Source organism: Hyperolius riggenbachi, chromosome 3 (assembly GCF_040937935.1).
Source record: "Hyperolius riggenbachi isolate aHypRig1 chromosome 3, aHypRig1.pri, whole genome shotgun sequence".
Classification (NCBI taxonomy): Eukaryota; Metazoa; Chordata; class Amphibia; order Anura; family Hyperoliidae; genus Hyperolius; species Hyperolius riggenbachi.
In genome coordinates this window covers 111,445,772-111,465,486 of record NC_090648.1, presented here as the reverse complement: position 1 = coordinate 111,465,486, position 19,715 = coordinate 111,445,772, and positions in this window count along the sequence as shown.

The following is a 19,715-nucleotide window of genomic DNA, read 5'->3' as shown; positions in this document are numbered from 1 at the left end:
GTGGACCTTAAGCCAGGAAAAAAAAAGAGTTTTACTCACCTGGGGCTTCTACCAGCCCCCTGCAGCAGTCCTGGGCCCTCGCAGCCACTCACTAATCCTCTGGTGCCCCGCTGCCAGCTAGCTTCGTTTTTGCCGACAGGCCCGTCAGAACTGGCCACGCGTATCTTTTTCCGCATTCCCAACTGTAATTAGCGCTATTGCGGACCGCAACGCGTACAAAGATGCGCGTTGCCGCATTACCTACGCGCAGATATGCGGCAACGCGTATTTTTGTGTGCGTTGCGGTCCGCAATAGCGCTAATTACAGTCGGGAATGTGGGAAAAGATACGCGTGGCCAGTCCTGATGGGCCTGTCGGCAAAAACGAAACTAGCTAGCAGTGGGGGACCAGAGGATTAGTGAGTGGCTGCGAGGGCACAGGACTGCTGCAGGGGGCTGGTAGAAGCCCCAGGTGAGAAAAAGTCTTTTTTTTTTTCTGGCTTAAAGATAACCTGAACTGAAAATTAAAAGTCAAAATAAGCATACATAAGTCATACTTACCTTCCATGTAGTCTACTCCTCAGTGTCTTTCTCCTGTCCCGCGTCCTGTTTGTTCACTGTGATCAAGGGAATTTTCCGTCCTCCATTTTGAAAATGGCCATTACTCATAACAGCTTTCTGGTCAGCACACAGTTAAACGGTAACATCGCCCACTTGAGCCATAGGGAAACATGGACATTACCTGGTACATCAGTTTTCCTCTCAGCTATAACTGACAGCAACTGATATTTTACTCCAACCAAAAGGAGAAGAAGAAAACCCCCGCACTCCACAATCACTGGGAGAGTGATATTTTACTGACAGCAACTGATATATTTCAGATCTGACAAAATATTGTCATAACTGGAAGGGATCATGGTCCGAAGAAAATGGTGAGCTTCTGAGAGGAACTGATGACAAGGTAACTATGTAATGTTCATTTGAAGTTACCTCATGTGTTTATTTTAAATATTTTTACTCAGTACAGGTTCTTTTTAAGGTTCACTTTAAAGCAAATCTGAAGTAAACTTTCCTAGACTTGATCTCATTTCTGCCATATACAGTACTACATTTCTAACTAATATTGTTTTGTTGCATTGTTTTATTAATGGGCATTAGGCTCCTGTGCAAGATTTACATTGGGCCCCCTTCAAGCACTCTATGGGCTTGATTCACAAAAGCATGAGAACTGCTAGCACAGCAGTTATCACGCGATCTGCCACGCGTGAAGGTTTGCGCGCATAAAGGGTTACGTTCGCGTGTAAACGAAGGTTTGCGTGCGATCATGTGCACGTGATCGCGCGCAAACCTTTGTTTACACGCGAACAAAAAATTGACAAAGTACATGTACATAAGTATTCACAGCCTTTGCCATGAAGCTCAAAATTAAGCTGTTTCCCCTGATCTGTCTTGAGATGCTTCTGCAACTTAATTGGTTCGACCTTTGGTAAATTCTGTTGATTGGTAATGATTTGGAAAGACACACACGTGTATATATAAGGTCCCACAGTTAAAAAGTTCATGTCAGCGCACAAACCAAACATGAAGTCAAAGGCATTGTCTGTAGATCCTCCAAGACAGGATTGTCTCAAGGCACAAATCTGGGGAAGGTTACTGAACAATTTCTGCTGCTCAATGAGCACAGTGGCCTCCATCACCCATAAGTGGAAGAAGTTCAAACCGGCTGACCATCTAAACTACGCGATTGGGGGAGAAGGGTCTTAGTCAGGGAGGTGACCAAGAACCCGATGGTCACTCTGTCAGAGCTCCAGAGGTCCTCTGTGGAGAGAGGAGAACCTTCCAGAAGGACAACCATCTCTACAGCAATCCAACAATCAGGCCTGTATGGTAGAGTGGCCAGACGGAAGCAACTCCTTAGTAAATGGTACATGACAGATACCTGGGGGTTGCCAAATGGGACCTGAAGGACTCTCAGACCATGAGAAACAAAATTCTCTGGCCTGATGAGACAAAGATTGAACTATTTGGTGTGAATGCCAGGTGTCACCTTTGGAGGAAACCAGGCACCTCATCATCAGGCCAATACCATCCCTACAGTGAAGCATGGTGGTGGCAGCATCATGCTGTAGGGATATTTTTCAGTGGCAGGAAATGGGAGACTAGTCAGGATAAAGGGAAAGATGATTGGAGCAATGTACAAAGACATCCTGGATGAAAACCTGCTCCAGTGCGCTCTTGAACTCAGACTAGGGTGACGGTTCATCTTTAAGCAGGACAACGACCCTAAGCACACAGCCAAGATATCAAAAGAGTGGCTTCAGGACAACTCTGTAAATGGTCCAGCCAGAGCCCAGACTTGAATTTAATTGATTATCCCTGGAGACATCTTAAAATGGTTGTGCACCGACGCTTCCAATCCAACCTTATGGGGCACGAGAGGTGCTGCAAAGAGGAACTGTTGAAATTGGCCAAGGATAGGTGTGCCAAGCTTGTGGCCTCATGTTCAAAAATACTTGAGGCTGTAATTGCTGACAAAGGTGCATCGACAAAGTATTGACTAAAGTTTGTGAATAGTTATGTTCATGTGATTTCTCTGTGTTTTTATTTTTAAAACATTTGCCTAAACCTCAAGTACACATTGTTCACGTTGTCATTATGGGGTTTTGTGTGTAGAATTCTGAAGAAAACAATGAATTTAATCAATTTGGAATTAGACTGTTGCATAAAATGTGGGAAAAGTGATGCGCTGTGAATAATTTCCAGATGCACTGTATAAAGGTGATCATTAAAACCAATGAAGAGCAAATACAGTGGATGAAGGTGGGCTTTGCTGGACCAACGCAGTCATGGCCGGATTTCAAATTTTAAAAAAAAGTGTCATCTTACCCTTTTTCTTACAGGCACTAAAGGCTTAATACTGCTTTTAAGCACTTCTGAAAGTAAGGCCAGATTCACCAATAGGCGCAGTAGGCACCGGTCTGTGGGCAGCTGGTGCCATAAAAGGCAGCTGAATATGGTAAGCCCCTCCCACTGGCTGCTTCAATCTGTCTGCTTACTCACCTCCCAATTCTTTAAAGGAAAACTGAAGTGAGAGGGATATTGGAGGCTGCTATATTTATTTCCTTTTAAGCAATACCAGTTGCCTGGCTGTCCTGCTGATCCTCTGCCTCTAACACTTTTAGCCATAGACCCTGAACAGAGCTGGAGCCTCTTTCACCTCTTCCTTGGCCCGGTCCTGCTTGTCAGAGCTGACAATAATACTAGAACCACCTGATCTGCTGTATGCTTGTTCAGGGTCTATGGCTGAAGTATTAGAGGCAGAGGATCAGCAGGACAGCCAGGCAACTGGTATTGCTTAAAAGGAAATAAATATGGCAGCTTTCATATCCCTTGTCATTGTCCTTTAAAAAACTGCAGTTTTCCCAAGTCTCAGTGTATTTTATGTTTCACTTAACATTCCCATTTCTCTGTATGAGCAATACATGGATGAGAGGTTATCACTGTGATTTGATAACTAAAATGAAGTTTGTTCTTTCACTTCATACAGTGGCGTAGCAATAGGGGTTGCAGAGGTAGCGTCCGCATCGGGGCCCTTGGGTCAGAGGGGCCCTCCCTCAAGCACAATATTAGCTCTCTGTTGGCCCCCGTGTTGGTAATAATCACTTCTATAGATGCTTTAAAGGGGTTCTTTCGCGAAAAAAGTAGGCAGTTAAAAAATGTGACAGATGACAGGTTTTGGGCCAGTCCATCTTTTTAAGGGGGATTCTCAGGGCTTTCTTTGTTTTCAACAGCATTTCCTGAACAGCAGTTTAACTGCCAAAATAGCAAGATACCAGCCGGCCTCCCTAATCACTTGCACACTATTACGTCAGTTAGATTTTGCAACTGTTGTTCAGGAAATGCTGTTGAAAACAAAGAAAGCCCTGAGAATCCCCCTTAAAAAGATGGACTGGCCCAAAACCTGTCATCTGTCACATTTTTTAACTGCCTACTTTTTTCGCGAAAGAACCCCTTTAAATAGTGGTAATAATCATTAACAAACTGTTCCCCATCCCCTTCATGCACCTCTGACAGTGTAGTTGCCATTGGCAGGTTTTGGTGCGCCGTATCAGTTGTTATGTATTGAGTGCTTGGTGGGCCCCATGTAAAACTTGCACCGGAGCCCATAGATCCTTCGCTATGCCACTGACTTCATCTGACTTCAAGGCTGGACCAGTGCAAGTGCAATGTGCAAGAGGGAGGGGTAAGGAGTTTAGCTATATCGTCAGTGCCAGCAGTTAGGCAACCTATTACAATTCCAAAGGAGTTTTACAGCACCTACAGTATTACATGATACAAGCGCCTCTAAGTATGACAGCTGAAGCAAGATGTACACTGGTCAGCCAATCCATTCAAATCAAATCCTCTATAATAAAACCCCCGTGTTCCTGCGTCACGCTGTCCCTGTGTAGCTGGGTCCGTGCTTTTTGCTACTACGCATGTGTGCAGCACAGACTCAGCCTCACAGAGACAGGAGGACGGGGCCAGGGAGCCAGGCGGGCGTGTGAGTGGGCGGCCGGGTGTGCGGTAGGTGCGCGCGCGTGCGCGGAAGTAACTGGAGGCAGCGAGAAACATACCCTAGAGCCCGTTTTTAAACGGGCTTGGGTCTGCTAGTGACTAATAATGTATAATTCCCTTTCTTGTGGTCTAAAGTGAACTCATCAATAAGGTTATGAGAAAAAAAGGTACAGCTTTTAAAAAGAAGGCAAGGAAATAATTTGTTATATAGCTGGTTATAATATTCATGATTTTTTATTTTATTTATTAGGTGAAGAGCACATTTCATTGTCAAGGTCTAAACTTAAAACCCAAAAAAGGGAAAACGGAGGTCAAATCAGGAACAGGGGGATTGGGCAGCATAAGAGGGTCAAATGGCAGGTATGCCCAAATGGTGGAATGTGTATTTAGTAGCAACAGGTTATCTGTATATGATGCATTACCAGCTATAACCACAGGGTGCGCAGTGTGTATTTTAGCAGAAGAGGTTTTTCTACATCCTATGTCTGCAATTAAGTTGTGAATAAAGTTGTGGTTTGTTGTTCTTGGTGTGATAGCCAAGAGCCACTAGCCATGAGGTGCTTATTGATATCTGTTTCTCCAGCATTCTACATTGCTGCACACTAAGAAGGTCGGTTTATAATAGTTTTCCAACACCTAAACGCCCAAGAAAGGTTAAGGTGCCCATACATTACTTGATTTACCTGCGCCATCATTTTATTGGATCAAGGGAGAATCAATTATATTCCATGATTCTGGTCAATTGATGGAAATCAGCCACTATCTGGTGAAATTGGCCAATTTCATTCATGGGGTAGGATGAAAAATATCGGTCGAGTGTGAAGAAATCGGCTACTGGTAACATAATTTTGATTGACACAGAATTGATTTTTGGTTTGGAGCATGGAGGCACAACATCATTCAGCTGGATTAGTGAAGGATAATCGGCATAGGATCTTGCTTGCACTGTCGGCCACTAGTCAATAGGGATGATCGGAAGGTCCGAATTCCGTTCCCCCGGAATTGGCGGATTCCGCCAGCGGTAAATTCCGTCGCCATTGCATTTCCGCGGAACTCCGCAAAATTCAGCGGAAAAATGAAAATAGTCGCAATTGAAACCTCTTTTGTGCTAAATGGTAGCCCATGGGACCTAGTGGCTGTTCCACCGTTCATTTTTTTTTTTTTTTTGTTCTTTGCAGCAGGAGTTGTCATGTAAACCATGGTGTTCCACGGCGGTCATTATAATTGTGGTTTGGAGCTGCAGGAGTTGTCGCGTAAACCATAGTGTTCCACGGCGGTCATTTACAAGTGTTGTTTGTAGCAGCAGGAGTTGTCGTAGGCCATGGGAGCTACTGGTTCCACGGTAGTCCTAAAAATAGTTTGGAGCAGCAGGAGAAGTTGTAGGCCATGGGACCTAGAGGTGGTTCCACGGCAGTCCTAAACATGTTTTGTAGCAGCAGGACTTGTCGTAGGCCAAGGGACCTAGAGGTGGTTCCACGGCAGTTCTAAACATTATTGTAGCAGCAGGACTTGTCGTAGGCCATGGTACCTAGAGGTGGTTCCACGGCAGTCCTAAACATTATTTGTAGCAGCAGGACTTGTCTTAGGCCATGGGACCTACAGGTGATTCCACGGCAGACCTAAACATTATTTGGAGCAGCAGGACTTGTCGTAGGCCATGGGACCTAGAAGTAGTTCCAAGGCAGTCCTAAAAAAAATTTCATCAATTAAGTATTGGACTCATTCTGTGGAATCAGTGAGAGGGGCCTTGTAATTGTCACTGATTCATGCCTCGTTCATTTTAATGAATGTTAGCATGTCCACATTGTCTGTTGACAGACGGGTCCGTTGGTCGGTGACCACTCTACCTGCAGCGCTAAATACTCGCTCAGAGTGCATATTGAGCGAGTTCAGGTCAGGTATCCAATTGTTTGGTCCAATATTGCATGGGGTCATCATTAGTCTCCATATTGTCTGGAGCACTGGCTGACCCCAAGTAATCGTCCAACATACGGTCCAGCCGCTGGCGGTAGTGACCACTTTCTCCGCTGGTGGTGCTGCTGCTAGAAGGAGTATCTGGCACTGGTGGGTAAAATGCCTTCAGCATACTCAGCAGGTTCACAGATTGGCTACTGGTGCTGCTGCTGGGAGTGGGACCACCAGACCTTTGCTGAGTGTGATGACTACTACTGCTAGGCTTGGTAGCTTGGGGCCGGGGTACAGGTGTAGGAAACGCATCTTCTACCTAAAGATGAAGGGCATCCCAGATCTGGCTCAACATGGCGTCTGCTTGGGAGGGGGTTATGAACTGGCGCATTTTCCCCTTGCACCGAGGATCTAAGATAGTGGCCACCCACATGTCGAGCCTTGCTTTTAAATTTTTAATCCGGGGGTCTTTCTTTAGGCACTGGATCATATGTGCAGCCATGGGGAAGAGATGTCTGCCATAAATCACCTCTTCCTGGCTGTCAGAACTGTTGTCGACATCATGATCCAGCTCTGCATCAAAATCAAAGTCACAGAGTCTTTAAAAAGACTTTTGATTTATATACAGTCTTGAAAAAGACTTTTGTTTTATGTTAAAACAACTATGGGTCTGCGTCTGTCTCTCCTCTCTCCACACTAGTCTGAAACCCACAAGCTTCTCTCTATTATATACAAAATGGGTGGGATAGCTGCTGATAGGTAGCTAGGGAGCTGGTTGCTAAGGTAGGATTGGTTGGTTCTCATTAAGACTCTTATTGGTGCAGAAAATCCATTTTCCAGGCAGAAATACACTAAGAAGCTTCTCCCTTGTGATTGGCTAACTTTCCGCATTTTTCCGTGGAGTTCCGCATTAGCGCTATAGCAATTACGTTCTGACCGCCGGAATCGGAATTGGCCCAATTCTGGCCGGAATTGCGGAAATTCAAATTCCGCGGAATCCAGCGACCAACCCTACTAGTCAATTGACTGTTGACCAATTACACTGTTGTTTATTGCCCAATAAAGTCCATCACTTAATCACTTGATGGAAAATGAAGTAATGTATGTGAACCTTTAGGCTCGGTTCACACTCTGGATCACGTGCGGCCGGTGGAAGTGGGTAGTGTAGTGTCTGCTCAGATGGTCTGCTGTGGTCCGACTCGAGCCCGAAGCAGATGCGTTATCCCTATAGGCTATATGGGGTCAGTTTAGCAATGAGCAGAGAACAGACAAAAATGTCCGTTCTCAGCTCAAGTGGTTCCCACACTTGTATCCCACAGCCTTAGGCCCGGTTCCCACTTGCGTAAGAGTGGCAAACGGATCCGTGAAAACGGATCTGATCACTGGTGGATCGGATCCGTTTTCACTCCGTTTCCATTCCACTGCTCACGTTCCATTTCCCCACATCCCCAAGAACCCTACCCCAAAGTGTATTTTTGTATTTAGAACAGTCCGTTTCTTCACTAGTGTGAAGAAACATTACGTTTTCTCATTGCCCCCAATGCAGAGCTTCAGCTTCCGTTTCCGTTCCACTGGGCTCAGTGGTCCAGAAAAATTGAAGCTGCAGGAAACTTGAGTTCTGTTCAGCGGAACGTGCAAAACGGACCAGTTTGAACATACTAATGTGAACAGATCCATTGGTTAACATTGGATCCATTTGCATCCGTTAGGATCCATTCTTTTCCGGGAAAGGAACATTTTTTTAACGCAAGTGTGAACGGGCCTTACAGGAATAGACTGGCAAGCACCTTAGTGCAGAAAACTAGTTGCCTATGTACAAACCGATAAATGGAATAATCTCGCTGAATGTCAGTACTCATCCCAGCAGCACAGATGGAATCAGTGCAGCCTTGTGGAAGCCTCGATTATCTCCTTTATTACCCTCTTAACTTGTTGTCAGTTTCTTCTTGCTCTGCTACCTTTGAATTCAATATCAAATTCCAACAATCGCTGTTTTTATTTTCTGTGTAATGACATCGCTCCCGTCCTTCTCCCTCAGCAAACACAGCACATAATTTTCCAGCCCACTGTGTTTATTCCTGACTTTCAATATTTTTGGAAGGTTGAGGAAAGCCAAGAAATAAGAAAAACAAAAACAAAAGTAGGTCCTCGAAGGTCATGGTCTGCCAGCCCGCAGCCTGCCCCGAGATCCACATGGGAGAAGGAGGAAAATAGCCCTGTTATATCGCTAACACAACTAAATCATGCTGGCAAATGCAGCTTGGCTGTTAAAGTCACAATGAAGCAAACAAATCCTTATGATATAATTAATTGCATGTGTAGTACGGATAATTAATAGAACATTAATAGCAAAGAAAAGAGTCTCATATTTTTTATTTTCAGGTATATAGCTTTTTTTTTATAACATTGCATCATTCTTTTATATTTACAGTTTACAAACTAAACTCTGCATTTTAAAGAGAATCTGTACTGTCCGATTTGTACAGTAAAAAACATACCAATTGAGGCACTGTGATCTCCTGGTTCCCTCTTTGCCATTTCTGCCGCTCCCCGCTGCGATCCTGGCTTTTAATGGGCAGTTTTAGGCAGTGTTTACAAACAAAAAACATGGCCGCTAACCAGGAAGTGATGTGTGTATGTATATATATATATATATATATATATATATATATATATAAATACAGAGGGTGCTGCAGCACACAACAGGAAAATAGTGACAGGGGCTCTTGGTTACGCTTTAACGCGTTTAAGCTCACCAACTGCGCCAAAGTGTCCCCGATCTGGTGAGTCCTACTCTAACCAGGCAAAAATGCTAGTTTTTATCAGCGTTCTAGTGGGAACCATGCCAAAAGCCCAGGGGTCAGCTAAATGGGAGAAATGAAATTAAAAACACCTCACCTTCTACTAGCTACTAACTGAACTATGAGCACCGCTCATTTATATGCTTAACTGTGCTAGAGATGGGTGTGGTTATGCACGCTCACAGGGGAAAATAACATAAGCCAAGGGATGAGCAGCACAAACCGAATTTTATGCAATACTATGCAAAGCATGCACGCAGCACTGGAGAACCCCAATCTCCATAAGAAATATATAAATACAGAGGGTGCTGCAGCACACAACAGGAAAATAGTGACAGGGGCTCTTGGTTACGCTTTAACGCGTTTAAGCTCACCAACTGCGCCAAAGTGTCCCCGATCTGGTGAGTCCTACTCTAACCAGGCAAAAATGCTAGTTTTTATCAGCGTTCTAGTGGAAACCATGCCAAAAGCCCAGGGGTCAGCTAAATGGGAGAAATTTATATATATATATACAGTGGAAAGCGAAAGTTTGGGCAACCTTGTTAATCGTCATGATTTTCCTGTATAAATCGTTGGTTGTTACAATAAAATATGTCAGTTAAATATATCATATAGGAGACACACACAGTGATATTTGAGAAGGGAAATTAAGTTTATTGGATTTACAGGAAGTGTGCAATAATTGTTTAAACAAAATTAGGCAGGTGCATAAATTTGGGCACTACAAGAAACAAATGAAATCAATATTTAGTAGTAGCTCCTTTTGCAGAAATTACAGCCTGTAAACGCTTCCTGTAGGTTCCAATGAGAGTCTGGATTCTGGTTGAAGGTATTTTGGACCATTCCTCTTCACAAAACATCTCTAGTTCATTCAGGTTTAATGGCTTCTGAGCATGGACTGCTCTCTTTAAAGAGAGTCTGAAGCGAGAATAAATCTCGCTTCAGACCTCATAAATAGCAGGGGCATGTGTGCCCCTGCTAAAACGCCGCTATCCCGCGGCTTAACAGGGGTCCCTGATCCCACAAATCCCCTCGGTACAGCCGGGGAGCGCTTCCTGGTTGGGGCAGGGCTAACCGCCGCAGCCCTGCCCCACGCGCATCTGTCAGCGCGTATCTCCGCCTCTCCCCCGCCCCTCTCAGTCTACCTTCACTGAGAGGGGCGGGGGAGAGGCGGCGATGCGCCGCTGATAGACGCGACTGGAGGCAGGGCTGCAGCCGTTAGCCCTGCCTCCAGGAGCGACCAAATGTACTACCAAGTCGTGCGGGGGGGGGGATTTGGGGGTAAAGGGACCCCCGTTTAGCGGCGCGATATCGGCGGTTTAGCAGGGGCACACATGCCCCTGCTAACTTTGAGCTCTGAAGCGAGATTTATTCTCGCTTCAGAGTCTCTTTAACTCACACCACAGATTTTCAATTATATTCAGGTTTCCTAGCAGATATTCTACCATGAAGGCCTAATTCACACAGTCTCCTCTTAACAGTTGTTCTAGAGATGTGTCTGCTGCTAGAACTCTGTGTGGCATTGGCCTGGTCTCTGATCTGAGCTGCTGTTAACCTGCGATTTCTGAGGCTGGTGATTCGGATGAACTTATCCTCCGCAGCAGAGGTGACTCTTGGTCTTCCTTTCCTGGGGCGGTCCGCATGTGAGAAAGTTTCTTTGTAGTGTTTGATGGTTTTTGAGACTGCACTTAGGGACACTTTCAAAGTTTTCCCAATTTTTCAGACTGACTGACCTTCATTTCTTAAAGAGAATCTGTATTGTTAAAATCGCACAAAAGTAAATATACCAGTGCGTTAGGGGACATCTCCTATTACCCTCTGTCACAATTTCGCCGCTCCTCGCCGCATTAAAAGTGGTTAAAAACAATTTTAAAAAGTTTGTTTGTAAACAAACAAAATGGCCACCAAAACAGGAAGTAGGTTGATGTACAGTATGTCCACACATAGAAAATACATCCATACACAAGCAGGCTGTATACACCCTTCCTTTTGAATCTCAAGAGATCATTTGTGTGTTTCTTTCTCCCTGCAGTTCTCATGCACTGAAGTTTCAGGCTGCTCGTTTCTTCCTGCAAACAGCTTTGCCTTTGTCTGTAATTCCTCAGTATGTGAAAGCCCAGCCAGCTCAGAGGACGATTTATCCAGCTTGTAAAAGATAAGAGAGAAGCTGCCCTAATCTAAATAATACACAGGCAGTGTGCATAGAGTGGCCTGGAAGGGGGATTTCATAGCAGAACCACAACACTGAAGAACTTGGCAGCCTTCCAGACACAGGCTGACAAGTCTGACAGGGGAAAGATACATTGATTTATTACAGAGACTGTGATAGTAGAAAGTGCTGCAGTAAGCCAGAACACATTAGAATAGCTTTTGGAACTTGTAGGATGATAAAAAACAGGATGCAATTTTTGTTACAGAGTCTCTTTAAAGTAGGGATGGGACGAATCCACAATTTCTTCGAATCCGAATCCGGATCCGAATCTATAAAGGTTCTCGAATATCTCGAACCTTTCGAATCCCGAATCTAACGAATCCTGCACATAAGAATTGTGCGATCCGTGGTATAGTTGCCCGCAGTATAGGTACCCAGGCATAGGTAGCAAGGTAAAGGTGCCTTCAGTATAGCTAGCTAGGTATGGGTGCCTTCAATATGGGTAGCTTTCAGTACAGGTAGCAAGGTATAGGGGCCTTCAGTATAGGTAGCAAGGTATAGGGGCCCTAAGTATAGGTAGCAGGGTATATGGGCCTTCAGTATAGGTAGCAGGGTATGTGGGCCTTCAGTATAGGTAGCAGGGTATATGGGCCTTCAGTATAGGTAGCAGGGTATATGGGCCTTTAGTATAGGTAGCAGGGTATATGGGCCTTCAGTATAGGTAGCAGGGTATATGGGCCTTCAGTATAGGTAGCAGGGTATATGGGCCTTCAGTATAGGTAGCAGGGTATATGGGCCTTCAGTATAGGTAGCAGGGTATATGGGCCTTCAGTATAGGTAGCAGGGTATATAGGCCTTCAGTATAGGTAGCAGGGTATATGGGCCTTCAGTAAAGGTAGCAGGGTATATGGGCCTTCAGTATAGGTAGCAGGGTATATATGCCTTCAGTATTGGTAGTTAACTAGGTATAGGGGCCTTCAGTATAGGTAGGTAGGTAAAGGGACCTTCAGTATAGGTATATAGGGTATAGGGCCTTAAGTATAGGTAGGTATGTAGGTAGGTATAGGGGCCTTTAGTTAGGTAGGTATAGGGGCCTTTAGGTAGGTAGGTATAGGGGCCTTTAGGTAGGTAGGTAAAGGGACCTTCAGTATAGGTAGGTATGTAGGTAGGTAGGTATAGGGGCCTTTAGGTAGGTGGGTAGGTAGGTGTAGGGGCCTGTAGGTAGGTAGGTAGGTATAGGGGCCTTTAGGTAGGTAGGTGTAGGGGCCTTTAGGTAGGTGTAGGGGCCTGTAGGTAGGTAGGTGTAGGGGCCTTTAGGTAGGTAGGTATAGGGGCCTTTACATAGGTAGGTAGGTAGGTAGGGGGGCCTGTAGGTAGGTAGATGGGTGGGTAGGTATAGGGGCCTTTAGGTAGGTAGGTAGGTGGGTAGGTAGGTATAGGGGCCTGTAGGTGGGTAGGTAGGTATAGGGGCCTGTAGGTAGGTATAGGGGCCTTTAGGTAGGTAGGTATAGGGGCCTTTAGGTAGGTAGGTATAGGGGCCTTTAGGTAGGTAGGTATAGGGGCCTGTAGGTGGGTAGGTATAGGGGCCTGTAGGTGGGTAGGTAGGTATAGGGGCCTGTAGGTAGGTAGATGTATAGGTAGGTATACGGGACTTTAGGTAGGTAGGTAGGTATAGGGGCCTTTAGGTAGGTAGGTAGGTAGGTATAGGGGCCTGTAGGTGGGTAGGTAGGTAGGTATAGGGGCCTGTAGGTGGGTAGGTAGGTATAGGGGCCTGTAGGTATGTATAGGGGCCTGTAGGTAGGTATCGGGGCCTCCCATGCCTCCTCCGCTCACCGCCAACCCCCCTCCCCGGCCTCCTCCGCCCCCCGTGCCTCCTCCGCTCCCCCCTCCCCCGTGCCTCCTCCGCTCACCCCTGCATGAATATCTACTCACCTGTCCGTGGAGCGCAGAGCGGCAGACCTCTTCGATACTTCCCTGTTCCCTCTAGTGGCCGGACCGGCTCTTACTGATGACATCATTGCAAGAGCCGGTCACTAGGGGGAACCAGGAAGTCGGCGAGAGGTCTGCCGCTCTGCGCGCTCCGCTCAGGTGAGTTGATGCTGGCGAACGGAGGAGGCGCGGGGGGGGTCGGAGAAGGTCGGGGGAGGACGAGTGCGGGCGGGGGGAGCGGCGTATGCGGCGATGCAGCGTCGGAATTCGGAAAGTGAAAAATGGCGTCGGGATTCGAATCCACGAATCTCGAATATTTCCCAATATTCGAGGGATTCGTGGATTCGCCGGATTCGTCGTCCCACCCCTACTTTAAAGTAATGATGGCCACTCATTTTTCTTTACTTAGCTGCTTTTTTCTTGGCATAATACAAATTCTAACAGTCTAGTCAGTAGGACTGTGTATCCACCTGACTTCTGCACAACGCAACTTATGGTCCCAACACCATTTATAAGGCAAGAAACTTATTAAACCTGACAGGGCACACCTGTGAAGTGAAAACCATTTCAGGTGACTACCTCTTGAAGCTCATCAAGAGAATGCCAAGAGTGTGCAAAGCAGTAATCAAAGCAAAAGGTGGCTACTTTGAAGAACCTAGAATATGACATATTTTCAGTTGTTTCACGCTTTTTGGTTATGTACTATACTTCCACATGTGTTAATTCATATTTTGGATGCCTTCAGTGTGAATCTACAATGTTCATAGTCATTAAAAGAAAGAAAACTCTTTGAATGAGAAGATGTGTCCAAACTTTTGGTCTGTACTGTATATATATATATATATATATATATATATATATATATATATATATATATATATATATATATATATATATATATATATATATATATATATATATATATATATATATATATATATATATATATATAATTATTATTATTTATTGTATTTATAAAGCGCCAACATATCGCACAGCGCTGGACATTAGTTTAGGTTACAGACAATGTTTAGGGGTGACATACAGCAAAATGACAATACCTGAATACAAGAAAGACCAGATCATGCAGCACAGTCTGAGTACAAGGTAATGCTTAGTCACTGGAGGGGAGCATGGAGATTAGGCAAGTTAGATTCACTCAGATGCATAGCATGGGTTCACAGTAATGGAGGCGCATGATCAGGTAGGACACAAAAGGAGGAGGACCCTGCCCAAAGGCTTACAATCTAGAGGGAGAGGTAAGGACACGAAAGGTAGGGGACCAGAGTTCAGCTGTGGGTTTAGAACACTTGTGAGGGGTAGTAGGCCAGAGTGAAAAGGTGAGTTTTGAGGTTTTTTTTTGAAGATGTTGAAGGAGGGGGCTGCCCTAATGGGTGGAGGTAGGGAGTTCCATAGTGTTGGAGCAGCACTTGAGAAGTCCTGGAGGCGTGCATGGGACTTGGTGATGTGGGGGGGGGGGGTTAGGCGAAGTTCATTGGAGGAGCAGAGTGAGCGGCTAGGTGTGTACCTCTGAGTAAAATCAGAAATGTAGGTTGGACAGGTTTTGTGGACAGATTTGTAGGTTAGACACAGTATCTTGAATCTGATTCTGGACTGGATAGGAAGCCAGTGGAGGGATTCAAGGAGGGGATCCGCCGTGGTGGAGCGATGGGAGCAGTGGATAATTCTGGCTGCCGCATTTATGATGGTCTGCAGTGGGGCTGTTTGGGTCAAAAGGAGACCAGACAGAAGGGCATGCAGTAGTCAAGGCGGGAAATTATGAGGGCATGGATGAGGAGATTGGTGGTGGCAGAGGTCACGAAAGGGTGAATCTTACAGATGTTACGAAGGTGGAAGTTGCAGGACTTTGGGAGGTTTTGGATGTGGGGAGTGAAGGAGAGTGCCGAGTCCAGGGTGACACCCAGACAGCGGGCTTGAGAGGTAGGGCGAATTGTAGTGTGGTTAACAGTGACATGCACACCTGGGAGGTTCATGGATGGCCGGAGTGGGAAGATCATAAATTCCGTTTTGTCTAGATTTAGTTTCAGGAACCTAGCGGACATCCAGGAGGAGATGGCTGATAGGCAGGAGGAGACCTTGGCCATGGTAGTGGTGGATATGTCAGGGGTGTGGAGGTAGATCTGGGTGTCATCTGCATACAGATGATAAGTAAACCCATGGAGGAGATAACCTTGCCAATGGAGGATGTATATAGGGTGAACAGTAGGGGGCCAAGGACCTAACCTTGGGGGATTCCCACCGAGAGGTGGTTGGGGGTGGACGAGGACTCATTGAAGGCGGTCGTGAAGGAGCGGTTGGAGAGGTAGGATGAAAGCCAGGTCAGGGCGAGATCGTGAATGCCCATGGACTGGAGGGACTGGAGGAGTAGGGGATGATCTACTGTGTCAAAAGCTGCTGAAAGGTCAAGGAGGAGGAGAATGGAGTATTTACCTTCAGCTTTAGCTAAGGCAAGGTCATTGACCACTTTGGCGAGAGCAGTTTCGGTTGAGTGGGCAGGCCGAAATCCAGATTGCAGTGGGTCTAGCAGTGAGTTGGCATTGAGGTACTGGATCAGGCGTTTGTGAACCAGACGCTCAAGGAGTTTTGAGGCAAAGGGGAGGAGGGAGATAGGGCGGTAGTTGGAGGGTAGCGAGGGGTCGAGGGAGGGTTTCTTAAGCAGGGGTAGTACAGTGGCCTGCTTGAAGTCTGAGGGGAAGGTGCCTGTGGGTAGGGAGAGGTTGAACAGGGTAGTGAGGACTGGGGCCAATTCCGAGAAGTGAGGCTGGAGTAAATCAGAAGGGATGGGGTCAAGGGGGGTAAGTAGTGGTATGGGAAGTCTGCAGTAGGTGGTTGACTTCCTCGGTGGTAGTAGGAGTGAAGGATGTGAGGGGAGGATAGGGTGGGGGAGGAGCTGGTTCGGAGGGGATGGTAGGTGAAGATTGGAGATTGGATATTTCCTGACGGATGGAGACAATTTTGTTGGTGGCTAAATCTGTGGCAGAGAGGGAGGAAACGGAGGGTGTGGGGGGCTGGGGGGGGGGGGGTTAAGCAGAGTTGAAAGTGGCAAAAAGACGCCGGGGGTTGGAAGCCTGTGCTCCGATGAGCTTGGTAAAGTATTCCTGCTTTGCATGAGCAAGGGCAGTGTGGAACTGCAGCAGGTTAGTCTTGTACTGTAGGAAATCCTGGTTAAGTCTAGTTTTCCTCCATTTCTGTTCAGTGACACGTGTTTTCCTCTGGAGGTTGTGAGTATAGGTAGTGCGCCAGGGTTGGGGGTTAGGGGGTCGGTTGTGGCAAAATATTGGTGGAGCAGCTTTCTCTAGGGCTGATGAGAGAGTTTGGCGATACTGAGCTACAGCAAGATTATATATATATATATATATATATATATATATATATATATATATATATATATATATAATCATGTTACGGTATACTACAAGTTTTTATTATATAGTGGATTATCTTACTCCAGTCTGGGATTCTCACAGTTTCTCAGCATGTGACAGGCAGCTCCCTCCTCCCCTCAGCCTCACAAACTGCATCACATCGCAGACAAGCTGAAACTGAGAGCAGAGACGTTGTCTGTAAGTAATAAAGTGCACAGAGCCTGCAGGGGGCGTGCATAATTTGTATTCATTACAACAGAGGCAGCCCACTCCTCCCTGGACATGAGGCTCACGTCCAGACGGCATAAATGGTCAAACTATACAATACGCAGTGCTAATGACCCCTTGAAATTCCCTGCAGTAAAATCTTATCTGAAGTGCTTCAGAAAATAGCACTGCTCTCTGGCTAAATTAGTCAAAGAGCTCAGAGAAGCTCTTTTGCATAGATAACAAGGGAAGTTTTTTAACTCTTCCTGTACTGGAAACTATATGAGACTCATATCTGTGCCACTAATGTTCTATTTCTTAGCTGTACTACACATACAATTCATTATATCATGAGTTTATTTTCACTTCAGGTTCCCTTTAAATAGTTGTGATATACAGCAGTACAGGGTGAGCTGCACTGTATAATCCTGATGTACGTGACGGTAAAGTCATTCCTTCAGTGCATAAAAAATCCAGTTAATAATGAGCAGGCTCAAGCTTGAAGGCCACAGTGCAGATCTGCAGTCTGTATCTGCAGGTAATGGCTTTATATATACAGGCCGAGGCATTGTGGACTTTCACAGGCAGACAGATTACTGGTAAATTACAGGATGCTGAGCGGTACATTTTCCAGGAAGCTGATAATCCCTATATATAATCTCTATACATGAATCCTGTTTTTATTACATGGCTTATATTACCTGTCCATTAGGCAGATAGTGTAATTCAATAGAATGGGTGGAAGCATCCTTCCTCCCAACTTTTTGAGATCAGAGAGAAGGACACTTAAAGGGAACCAGAGAGGATGAACTATACATACCTGGGGCTTCCTCCAGCCCCATATGCACGGATCGCTCCCACGCTGCCGTCCTCCGCTGCCTGGATCCGCCGCCACCGGGTCCCGTCATTGCCGCGAGTCGGCAAGTCGGCCGGCGGACGCGGCCAATTCTCCGCATCACAGGGTGCTCTCCCCATACAGATACGCATGTGGCTGCTTACTGCGCAGCCGCATGCGTACATGTATGGAGGGAGCCCCTGTGATGCGGACAATTGGCCGCGTCCGCCGGAAGTGACGGGCCGGTACAGGCGGATCCAGGAAGCTGAGGACGGCGGCGTGGGAGTGATTCAGGCTTATGGGGCTGGAAGAAGCCCCAGGTATGTATGAAATCTTTGCCTTTTTTCACCCCTCGTTCCTCTCTGGTTCCCTTTAAAGCAGACCTGAACTGAGAACTTTCTCTCTGCTCTAAAAGACACGCAACAGCATAATAACCTTTAAAGAAAAAAAAATCTTACAGCTGATACAAATGCTGCAATAAATCTGCACTGTTCTTACTTCCTGCTTTCATGGGAGCTGACATATTGTTAACATCCTGTGCTTTTAAAGGATCTTATCTGCCTTATATGCCATGGCAGTCAGGTGACTCTGTTTTCCTTCTGTCCTGTGCAAGAGTTCAGGTCCACTTTAACCACTTGAGGACCCACCCTTTACCCCCCCTTAAGGACCAGCATTGAATTATGTGATCTGTGCTGGGTGGGCTCTACAGCCCCCAGCACAGATCAAACACCAGGCAGAGAGATCAGATCACCCCCCTTTTTTCCCCACTAGGGGGATGATGTGCTGGGGGGGTCCGATCTCTCCTGCCTGCGTGTGGCTGGCGGGGGGGGCACCTCAAAGCCCCCCTCCGCGGCGAAATTCCGATTCCCCCCTCTCCTACCTGGCCCCCTGGTGATCGGGGCTGCACAGGACGCTATCCGTCCTGTGCAGCCTGTGACAGGACGTCCCCTGTCACATGGCGGCGATCCCCGGCCGCTGATTGGCCGGGGATCGCCGATCTGCCTTACGGCGCTGCTGCGCAGCAGCGCCGTACAATGTAAACAAAGCGGATTATTTCCGCTTGTGTTTACATTTAACCTGCGAGCCGCCATCGGCGGCCCGCAGGCTATTCACGGAGCCCCCCGCCGTGATTTGACAGGAAGCAGCCGCTCGCGCAAGCGGCTGCTTCCTGATTAATCAGCCTGCAGCTGGCGACGCAGTACTGCGTCGCTGGCGTCGCTGGTCCTGCAGCTGCCACTTTGCCGACGCACGGTATAAGCGTGCGGTCGGCAAGTGGTTAAAGCAAACCTGAAGCTAAAATAAATTTATTATATAATGATTTGTATGTGGAGTACAGCTAAGAAATAGAACATTAGTATTACAGATATGAGTCTCATATTGTTTCCAGTACAGGAAGAGTTAAGAAACTTCAGTTGTTATCTATGCTAGAGAGCTTCTCTGAGCTCTTCGACCCAACTTGGGTCCAAGACAGTCCTGTTTTCTAAAGCACTTATGTCAGCCTGTCTCTCAACATTTCTTGTTCATTTAAGGTTTTACTGCAGGAAAGTTCAAAGAGTAATTAGCTCTGCTCTGTTTTGTAGTTTAAAATACAGCGTGGTTTGCAAACTGCAAATATGACAGAATGATGCAATGTTATAAAAAACACCCCGCTTCATCAGATTTGTTTTCGCTTCAGTGATACCTTAAGCCACACCCCTGCCACACCTTTAATGACGCCCCTAGTCATGCATACTACTGTATGAAGATTTCATAAGAAAAATATGTTGTTTTATAATTCAAACCACTCCTTTCTATCCTGGTTCATTTTCCTTCATATTAACATTTGAAAATAAGAAAAATAACAAACTAAAAGATAGGAATAATGTACAATGTTTAGTGTGTTTTATATGCCGTTATAAAAACAGGATTCATGATTACACCTAATTCTGACATTTTGCTCTCTGTGCAGCCATTATTAGATATACT